Here is an 11,053-nt window from a genome sequence, read left to right as displayed (position 1 = left end):
CAGTAGTAGCTTCATCATCTCCAAGCTCCATTAACCCATGTAATGCCATTTTTAGTTAGTAATAACCTGGGAGAACTAAGAAACAAAGGCAGCATCCAAGAAGGGTATTCCAGGGAAAAAATTTAGAATGGAGCATTTAAAAAGATGTTTGGCAAAAAATCTAGAAAGAGAAATAGTGATTACAAAGAGGCAGCATGACTTCATTGAGAACAGGTCATGGCAGACTTCATTTCTTCATTTCTTTTTTTGACAGTTTTACTAAAATAGTAAACTAAGTTCTTGCTGTTGTTGAATCGTTTCAGTCTTTGTGACCCCATTTTGGGGTTTTCTCGGCAAAGATACTGGAGTGGTTTGCCATTTCCTCCTCCGGCTCATTTTACAGACGAGGAACTGAGGCAACCAGGGTTGAATGACTCACTTAAAGGTCACATAGCTAATAGGTATCTGAGGCCAAATTTGAATTCAGAAAGATGTCTTTCTGATTCCACATCCAGTGCTCTATCCACTACAACAAATTTAGTTTATCTAAATGTTAACAAAACTTTTGATAAAAATATTTAAAATTGTTTTTGTGCACTAGGTATAGAGATACAGATTAGACTACACTAAACTGATGAATTCAGCATTAGTTGGATGGCAGGACTAAAAAAGTAGTGGCTAATGGCACAATGGCAATATGGTAGAAGGATCTGTGCCTTGCTCTGTGCTTACAAAAACAGTGAAGAAAGCAAACAAAGGAGAATAGAAAGCATATTCTTTTGGTTCTGGCAAAAGAGGCAACATTTTAATCAATGATGTGGATAAAGGCATAGTTAGCATGCTTGTCAGATTTGGGGATGAAACTAGGCTAGGAGGGAGAGCTCCCACATCTTATGGCAGAATAAGGATCCAAAAGAATCTTGACAGGTGAGAGACTGGTCTAATGAGATGAAACTCGATAATTGTGTGTGTGTGTATGTGTGTGTGTGGAGAGAGAGCATTTTACACTTAGACATTAAAAAAATACTTTTTCAATAAAAGATAGTAAGAGACGTGCTTTAGTGATAATTGTTCTGGAAAAAATTTGGGGGTTTTAGTGAACTGCAAACTCAATATGAGTCAGCAGTGTGATGTGGTAGCCAAAAAAAACTAATGTGACCTTGGGCTGGATTGAAGGAGACAGAGCTTCCAGAAATAGGGAGATAGTAAATCCATTGTACTCTGCCCTCACATGGAGTGTTGTGTTCAGTTCAGGGCACCATGGCTTAAGAAGGGCACTCATAAGTTGGAAAGTGTCCAGAGGAAGGCAACCAGAATGGTGAAGGCCCTTGAGTCCATGTCACATAAGCATCAGTTGAAAGAACATGTTTAGCTTGGAGAAGACAAGACTCAGGGGGAAGACACGATAGTTGACTTCTTCAAGTATTTGAAGGGCTATCATGTGGAACAAGGATTATATTTGTTCTGTTTGGCCTTGGAGGTCAAAGTCGGATATAGCAGGTAGAAGATGCAAAGAGATAATTTTAGTTTAGAAAAGAACTCCCTGACAATTAGAGCTGTCCAGTGAAAGGGGCTACCATAAGAGGTTGGTGGTTCTTCCTCCTCCTTGAGGGTCTTCAAGCTGAGACTAGACAACCTGACATGTATGTGAACATAGAGACTCCTTTCACTTGTGTATTGGATTAGATGACCTCCAAGGTCCCTTCTAACTCTCACATTCTACGACATAGCAGAGAGGTATAATCCAGAGACTGAACTCTCATCTTTCTTTAATCTCCTGTCCAAAGAAAATGGGAATCTCCTGGAATAGAATCCACCTACTAACATTTCCTATTCTGTGGGAGACTAACTTTATCAGAACTGTGTGAGGCTTACCTCATTTCATGATATCATCCTTTGGGTTTATTTTTATTAGGATTATTAAGTAAGGTGAAATGAGTTCATTGATAAGGACTGGCACACTCTTGAGAATAAAGACAGTGATTTGGAAAGTTGGAATCCAAGCTCCAGATTTTTCTGGTTAAGGTATACCACATAGACTAAGATAATGATTTTTATGATCAAGACAGTAATGGAACAGTACCAAAAATTTTGGGGAAAAAATTCAGTTATCAAAATAATGATTCCCAAGGAAATACTCTTTTTCTTTCTGGTCATTTCAATAACTAATTAACTAATAAGAACATTGAAACTCTTGAGTAAAGCAGTTAAAACATGCATCTGTTCCGAGGAAGAAATGTTCAAATATATGATAAGGTACCATTTCAACCACTCAATTCAATGCAAGAAGCATTTATTAAATACCTACTATGTGCCTGGCATTGTCTTAGGCCCTGCAGATACAAAGGCAGAACTCACACAGACCCTCCTCTCAGGAACTTAAATCTAATAGTTGTAGGGCAGGAGGGGAATAGTGATATGTATCATAATAAGGAAATAAGCAAATATGTTTATACTTTATAAAATAAATATGGTATAATATTTTGTATAAAAAATATATACAAAATAAAGACAAATTAATTTGGAGAGGATAGTAAAATGAAGAGAATGAGAAAAGGCCATTTGGGAAAACTAGGTAGTGCAGTGGAGTAAGGGCTAGGCTGGAGTCAGGAAGACCTGAGTTTCTATCTGGTCTCAGATACTAGCTATGTGACCCTGGGCAAGTCATTTAACATCTGTTTGGCTTCAGTTTCTTCATCTACATAATTCAGATAATAGTAGCACCTACCATAAGATTGTTGTGAGGATCAAATGAGTTAATATTTGTAAAGGGTTTCTCACTGTGCAACTCAGGATAAAAGGATTCCCATTAGTTGTCATGAGGGATCAGACAAAGATAGATGATTCCACCATAATGTCCTTTTTCCTCTACAAAACCAAAAGACTTGTTTTCTCCTTTGTAGAACGACTCATAGCTAGTTATTAATAGTATTTGTTGCAATTTTTATTATTTTTAATATTCATACAATAATGCTAAAATATGAATTACCAAAGAGCTGTAAAATGACAAGATTGTTTTACCCTGAATAGCAGGAGAAGGAAGGGAAAGAATTAACAGCAATAGCAAAATAAATGCTTACTCACTACTTTTTTAATGGAATCAACTCAATAATATACATTGTGACCAGATTAACTAGGAGTAATTATTTCTACAGAATATAAAAACTGGAATTTTAATGAACTGGCAGGTAAAAACTAAGTACTATTTTACATCTTTAAAACTTAGAGTCATTGCATGTTTAAATTATATATTATTTATTATAAGTATTTAATGTTTCTACTAAGACAAACTCACCATCACTATCATCTTTTTGCACCAGATTTATTTGGAATTAGAAAATACAATTATAAGTCATAAAAATCCAGGTCAACATAACTAGTATTTTGCTATTTGAAAAAAAAATAACATAGTGATGATAAAGCTGCTCTACTTAGTAAAAAAAAATTACAAAAAGCAAATGCAAGAAAACAAAGGATACATATAGAACCAACACTGTAGCTAATGTAAATATGAAAGCTAATAAGTTTCAAAGTCAAGCAAATTATCTTAGCTTCTGAGGCAGTTTTATTTGCAGTAGTTGAACAGTTCACAGGGTAGATGATCTGGCGTTTGGTGACAATTCAGAAGGCAAGATTTCTAGGAATCATTATATCAAAAGTACATTTCTATCCCAGGAGAGATAAGCAGAATATACTCAAATAAGGGGCTAGCATAATGAAATGTTGTTCAGTCATTTTCAGTCATGTCCAACTCTTCATGATCCCATTTGGGGTTTTCTTGGCAAAGATACTGGAATATTTTGACATTTCCTTCTCCAACTCATTTTACACATGAGGAAACTGAGGCAAACAGGGTTAAGTGATTTGCCCAGGGTCACACAGCTAGGAAGTGTCTGAGGCCAGATTTGAAGTCAGAAAGATGAGTCTTCCTGACTCCAGGGCTGGCATTCTATCTGCTGTACCACCTACTTTCCCATAATGAAATTATGAAATTGATAATTAATATTTATAGAGCACTTAGTGTGTACCAGGAACTACGCTAAGTACTTTAAAACTTTTATCTCATTTGACCCTCACAGCTACCCTGAGAAGTAAGTGTTATAATTATCCTTATTTTACAAATGAGGAAACTGAGGCAAAGGTAAATGACTTGTCCAAGGTCACACAGCTAAGGGCCTGGGGCTGGATTTAAACTCAAACCTTTCTAACTCCAAGCCCGGAACTCTATGCACTATGCTACCTAATTTATCTGAATGAACAACAATCATCAATGATATTCAAATCTCTCCGTCCAGAGAGTGATGATTTTGAGTGTGATATAGAAATCAGACTGCATCATATTTCTGCTAATTAAATAAAATTTCCAGTGAGAAGTCACCTTCACATTTTCTGAATCCTCCTTATTACTGCATACCTAAGAATGAATCAAGTAGATTTCTGGACCTTCTTGAACTTCCAAAATCCACTTTGGCAATAAACTCCTAGGACCATGTTTTCCTGCATCCCTTGGGGTTGTGGCACAGCCAATGATGGTCACTGCTTCTGACCATTAAACTGTTAAAAGACCACTGGCTATCATAGAATATATTTAATAATGCAATCCCTCAAATGAGCTTTGGAGAACCATCATTTTTAAAGTTCAAAGTTGAACTTTCTTCACAAGATCACTGCTTAGAGGACTTAATAGAGAAAAGTCTACCAGCTCCGTTAAGCAGAAGCTCCTTAGTAGAGAAAGTATTAGGCTATTTGAAAGAAGAGATTCCTCTAAAACAAGTGATCAAAATTATTCTACTGCATGAAATTTACGGATCAATATTTTACTGACCAAACTGCCAAGACATTACTTTGTAGAGCTAGAAAAATCATGACAAAATTCATTTACTGTGATAAGTGAGGGGGATAGAAACACAATCAGGGTTGTCCCTTCCCTCAAGATGCTTATACTCATATGGGGGAAGATAATACCCACACACACACACAAACGTACTGGGAAAGGAGAAAAAGGGTATGGAAGAGGGCACCCATGTATTGGGCATAGTGGATAGATGACTAGGAACTACTTTGAAGGCCTGAGCCCTAGCAACATAAAATGAAAGGTTGCCTAGGAGAGCCAGGGGACTTAAGGGCCTGGGAGCAGAGTCTAAGAATCTGATGGGAGGAACGAAGCATGATGTACTGAGAACAGGCATCAAAAATCAGAAACAATTGATATTAACCTGATGTTCAATAAACCCAAGCATATAACTTACTTAGGGAAGATTCAACAAAAGCTACAGGGGGAAAAATCCTAAAACAATTGGGAAAAAAAAAGATTTAAACCAACATCTAAAATACACTGCAATAAATTCAAAATGGATATGTGACCTGAATATAAAAGGTCATGCCAATAAAAGGCTAAAAGAAAAGTAGAACACATACCTTTCATAGTTGTGGCTAGGGGCACAATTCTTAACCAATAAGAGAGAAATTATCACAAAAGACAAAATAGGTATTTTGATTATTTGGAAGTGAAAATATGTGTGCACTTACAAAATCAATTGTTGTAGGCTAAGAAGGGAAATTATCAACTAAGGAAAAATAGACACCTTTGAGTCCGTGAAATTGAAACAATTTAACTCAAAAACCCAGTGTCTGATAAACCCAGAAATATATGTAAGCATCAAGCAAATTGGCAAAGATGATAAAAGATAAAAATAGAGTTGGAGGATCTGTGAGAAGACAGGAACACTAATGCACTGTTAGTAGAGCTATGGTTTGATTCAACCAAAAAATGAATTATGAAAGAAAATCTGCTAATTTTTTCTATTTCTTTACTTAATTTTCCCACTTCTAGTCATACATACACACTTGTGTGTATATATATGTGTGTGTGTATGTATATGTACACATATACATATATATGTATATATATATAATTTCACCCCATTAGTGAGCATATAACCCAAAGAGGTTAAACAAAAAGAATGATGTCATACACACCAAAATATTTATAAGAGCACTTTTTGTTGCAGCAAGGAACTGGAAACAAAGTAGGAACCCAGTCATTGCATAAAGACTGCACAAACTATGCTATATCCATGTTATGATATGTTATTATTCAATAATAATAATATTCCATATTGATAGATACTAAGAAATCACAATCAAGAATTTAGAAAAAACAGGAGAAGACATATGAACACTAACACACTGTTGGTGGAGCTTTAAATAATTGGTTACAATTGTAATAAATTAAGGAGAACAAGGAAAGCCAATATAAATGATAGTAAAAATAATGTAAATGAAAATAATACCAGGATGATAGGATCATAGATATATAGCTAGAAGGGAACTTGGAAAACATCTAGTCTTACCACGTGTATCATAGTTGTGAAATCTGAGGGTCAGAGATGTTAAGCGATTTGCTCAAGATCATACAGCTAGCAAATGGAAAGAAAGGAAAGGGAAGGAAAGGGAAGAGAAGGGAACGGAAAGGGAAGGGAAGGGAAGGCAAGGAAAGGCAAGGAAAGGTGGAAGAAAGAAAGGAAGAAGGAAGGGAGGAAGAAAGGAAGGAAGGAGGGAGGGAGGAAGGAAGGAAGGAAACATTTATTAAGCATCTACTATATTCCAAGTCCTATGCTGAATGCTTTACAAATAAAAGGAAGTCAAACTCTGAGTAACTGTAATAATCAATCTTAGTACAGAAAAAAAAATAAAGAAATATGCCTCCCTATGTTGCATATTCAGTCAGACACAGTTACTCTATTGGTTGTTTTTGCTCAAGTATTTTTCTTTGTTACAAGGAAAAGTTCAATAATACTTGCTGGAATGGGGGCAAGGGTGACCAGAAAAGAGTGTGATGTCAAAACACAAGGCATTGATAAGACTTATTTGAAAAAAGGAGTGCATAGGTAGAGAAGGGATTGGATAATGACAATAAGCTTCCCTTCCAGTAGCCAAATTTCTAAATTATAATTCATTACAAATAATGTTTCTTATGTGAGGCAAAGGTATTTGCCTGAGCTGGCATCTAACCTGTTGTGAGGGCTTTCAGGTCCCAGCCCTTTTGGAAATTACCATTCATTTTTTCCCCAATATAATCAACAATTTTATTGATACCCTTAGAAGTATGATATCTCTCTTGGTGTATGTACTCGTTTCAACTACATTCACAGTGGGTTATCATTTTGTATTATCCAGCTCAGAAGCTTTTCTCGGGTTTATCAGCATAGATAAAATGGGTGAAATCAGATGTGAAGAGAGGTACAAGTATACCTGTACATCAGCTCTTCAATTGTTTATGTCCCTTACTCTGCTCTTGCTGGTCACCCAGGACACAAAAGCCTCAGCTTTGATCTCGGCCTAACTCTGTTTGACAAATCTAGTCTTGGACAGTCTTTTGGGATGTAGCAGATTACAGATAATACCACCTCAAAGAAAGTGTATCTTCTATCCATTCATAAGCTGCCGCCAGCTGGCTCCTCATTGTGAGATTTGCTTGTTTCATGGAATGACAAAAGCAGAGTGACAATGGAATGAAGAAAATCTGTTCATTTGTTGGGACACATCTTCCTCAAGGAATCAGACATAGCCATCAGAACGTCTGCAACCAAATGAAAAATGGCTCCACAAACTTAGCTGTTGCAGCTATGTCAAGATTTATTTATTAAGGTACAATCCAAAAAAAAAGAAAAGATGATGTCCATTTCCTGGGAACTATTGAGAAGGTGCTGAAAGATTCTAGCAGATATCTATCTTTTCTTTCCTCTTTTTCCCTTCCAACTCCACCCTCCAAAAATCCTTCCCACCTTCATCCTGCTAACAATGAGCACAGATAATAGAATCTTATGGCTGAAATTCAAATTCCAGGGACGTGATGTGAATGCTAAACTCCCAATTTGACTTTCGGTGTTTTAGTTATAAGCTTCTGGTTTCCCTAGGATCAATAATTTTACAAATGTTATTTTGCCAATTTTACCTAAAGTGAATCAATAGATTGTTTGATATACCGGTACTATATTTGGTTGTTATGTTCAGTTTAAAAGTATTAATAAACTTTAGAATCAGAAAGCCAATCAGTATCCATTTGGCTTGAAATTTAGGATTCTACTGTCAAGAGCCAGAAAATAACTCTGAGAATGACACTGCAACCGTGAGAGTATAGTCTACTCTTCTGCGTTTGACAGAGAAGTGTCATAGTAAATAGCATGTTAGACTTGGAGTCCCAGACATTTATTAGCTGGGTAACTAGCTGGGCAAAACACAAATTCTTTTAGCCTCAGTTTTCTCATCTGGGGATAATAATAGCACCTCACAGGATTGTTGTGAGGATGAAGTGAGATAACATTTGTAAAGTGCTTTGCAAACCCAAAAATTCTACATAAATGTTAGCTGTTGTTTTTATTTTAATGGAAACAATAAAGATGGTCTTTAATATTTTATATTAAATATGTCTTTTGGTATTTGTGTTAGACTGAATTGGTAAAAATTACATTTACTTTGGAAAATTACTAGTCTATATCATCTGTATTGCTAGTCTCTCAGCCTTCCAGCTAAGACATGGGGACCAGAGGTATATAATTGAGAAAACATCAATTATCAGATTATATTTCCATGCAATATCAATAATGTTATTTAAACTATGGTTTCAAGATTTCAATGAAAAAAAAAGTGTATGAAGGGTGTGGGGGAAGATGGTTTCAACTTAACTTCCCTTTAAATTAACAAACGTTGGGATTATTTTTACCCTTAAAACAAAGCAAGCTAGTATTACAAATCAGTTTTCACTTTAATATTATTGCTAATGATTTTCATCCCTCTCGCAATTCAATTACTTCCCCTTGTAGTGTATATCTGAGAGCTTTTCATATTGTATAATGACTGGCAATTTATAGGCATTTAATAAAGCTTATTTGCTTAAAGTAGCATCATCCCCAAAAGATATTTTTTCTGTAAAAAAAAAACAATTATTGCCTTCACATTGGATCAAATCAGGAAAATACAAGTAAGTAAAAATTATTATTCAATTCAACTTACTAAACATTTATTAAGTACCTATTATATAGAAGAGGCACTGTTCTAGGCATGTGGGTAGCTCTCTCTGTGTAGGATGGTGAGGAAGGAAAAAAAGAAATTTACATGATAAACATATATTTAAAAGGAATAGATTTGCAGTTTCACATGCAATCATCTTTTTATTATTCTACTATGTTATGGAAATGCTTGTTTTATTTTATAAATTAAAAATAAAATAAATAAATAAAACCATCCCTGCCTTCAAGGAGTTTATATGAGAAACGGGAGAAGATACCTCAGGTACACAAATAAACAAATGTAAAGAGTATGCAAAATGATGCAAAGTGATTCCAAGAGGGTAAGAAGATTCACAAGTAGCAAGATCAGGAAAGGCCTCATATAAGAGGTGTGTTATCTGAGCTGTGCACTGAAGGAGGTTAGGGATTCTGTGAGGCCAAGGTGAGGAGGAATCACATTCTAGACATGAGGAAACATTTGTGCAAAGGCATGAAGGTGAGAGATGAAGTGTTGAGTATGAGAAACAAGCCATTAGGCCAATTTGATTAGAATAGGGAATGTGTGAAAAGGAATAGTGTGAAATAAGACTGGAGAAGTAGATGGAAGCCATATTGTAGAGGGTGTCAAAGAGTTTGTATTTTATTCTAGTGGTGATCAGGTTTGTTGCTGACCAAGGCAATTGCAAGAATTATTCAGAAATCTGCAGTTTTTCTTTCTGTCATTAGTTCTTAGATTATCTGTCTTTTGTATGTCTTGGTCTAGGACCAATGATGTGCAAATATCACATGGGTACCTTGGAAGTAATGAGCTGTGTACCAGACACAGATTGTGTCCACGAATCAGATCAGAAAGTTCACTTGATACCTCCACAATGGGCAGATTTCAGTCATCAGGATTGGATGAAAAAGTTCAGCTTCTACTTCTAGTGAACACCAAATGGCAGACGACACCGGTGCTGCAGGAGGAGAGGGAGGCCCCAGAGGCCCCAGAGTCGGAGGCCAAGGTGGCTTCCTCGGAGGCTTTGGCAGTGGAGGCCGAGGTCGATGTCGCGGGGCCCGGGGGAGGAAAGGCCGAAGACAAGGAGTGGATTCCTGTCACTAAGCTGGGCTGGCTAGTCATGGACATGAAGATCAAGTCTTCGGAAGATATCTATCTTTTCTCCCTTCCTATCAAGGAGTCTGAGATCATAGATTTCTTCCTGGGATCTTCATTGAAAGATGAGGTTCTAAAGATCATGCCTGTTCAGAAACAAACTAGAGCTGGACAATGTACCAGGCTCAAGGCTTTTGTGGCCATTGGTGACTACAATGGCCATGTTGGCCTGGGTGTCAAGTGCTCCAAGAAGTGGCCACAGCTATTCGTGGTGCTATCATTCTGGCCAAGTCGTCCATCGTTCCTGTGAGACGTGGCTACTGGGGGAACAAGATTGGCAAGCTTCACACAGTGCCCTGCAAGGTCACTGGGCTATGTGGATCGGTTCTGGTGTGCCTGATCCCTGCCCCTAGAGGTACTGGCATCGTCTCAGCTCCTCTGCCTAAGAAGCTCCTGATGATGGCTGGAATTGATGACTGCTACATATCTGCAAGGGGCTGTACCGTCACTCTGGGCAACTTTTGCCATCTCCAAAACATACAGCTATCTAACCCCAGAGCTGTGGAAGGAGACTGTGTTCACTAAGTCTCCCTATCAGGAATTCACCAACCATCTTGTGAAGACTCACACTTGAGTGTTTGTCCAGAGAACCCAGACAGCTGCTGTGGCAACCACATAGATGTTTTTTATAAACAAATAAATTGAACTATGCCAGCTAAAAAAAAAAAGAAAAGAAAAAAAAGAAAAAGTTCAAGTGACCCCTAGCCATCAGACAAAATGCCAGCTCTCTCTAGGGTTGCCGGACTGTGAGTATACTGTAATGATTGCCTTACAAACAGATTTGTGTAGCTGTTCTGAATAATACAGGATGTTGTATTTCAAAACCAATTCTATAAAATATATCAGTGAATAATAATAAGTCAGTGAATTTCAAAGATATTACATTTGAGTCTTAATTTGTTTAACAAGG

General features: G+C 36.8%; 1 pseudogene; it reads left to right on the top strand.

Annotated features, from left to right (window-relative positions):
- The first annotated feature begins 9,927 nt into the window (after positions 1-9,927).
- LOC114033203 lies at positions 9,928-10,762 on the top strand (annotated as a pseudogene).
- The last annotated feature ends 291 nt before the right edge of the window (positions 10,763-11,053 follow it).

This window comes from Vombatus ursinus, unplaced genomic scaffold (genome assembly GCF_900497805.2).
Source record: "Vombatus ursinus unplaced genomic scaffold, bare-nosed wombat genome assembly UNPS02006779.1, whole genome shotgun sequence".
NCBI lineage: Eukaryota > Metazoa > Chordata > Mammalia > Diprotodontia > Vombatidae > Vombatus > Vombatus ursinus.
The sequence above is the reverse complement of the archived record's forward strand: the minus strand, read 5'-3'. Positions and strand labels throughout refer to the sequence as shown.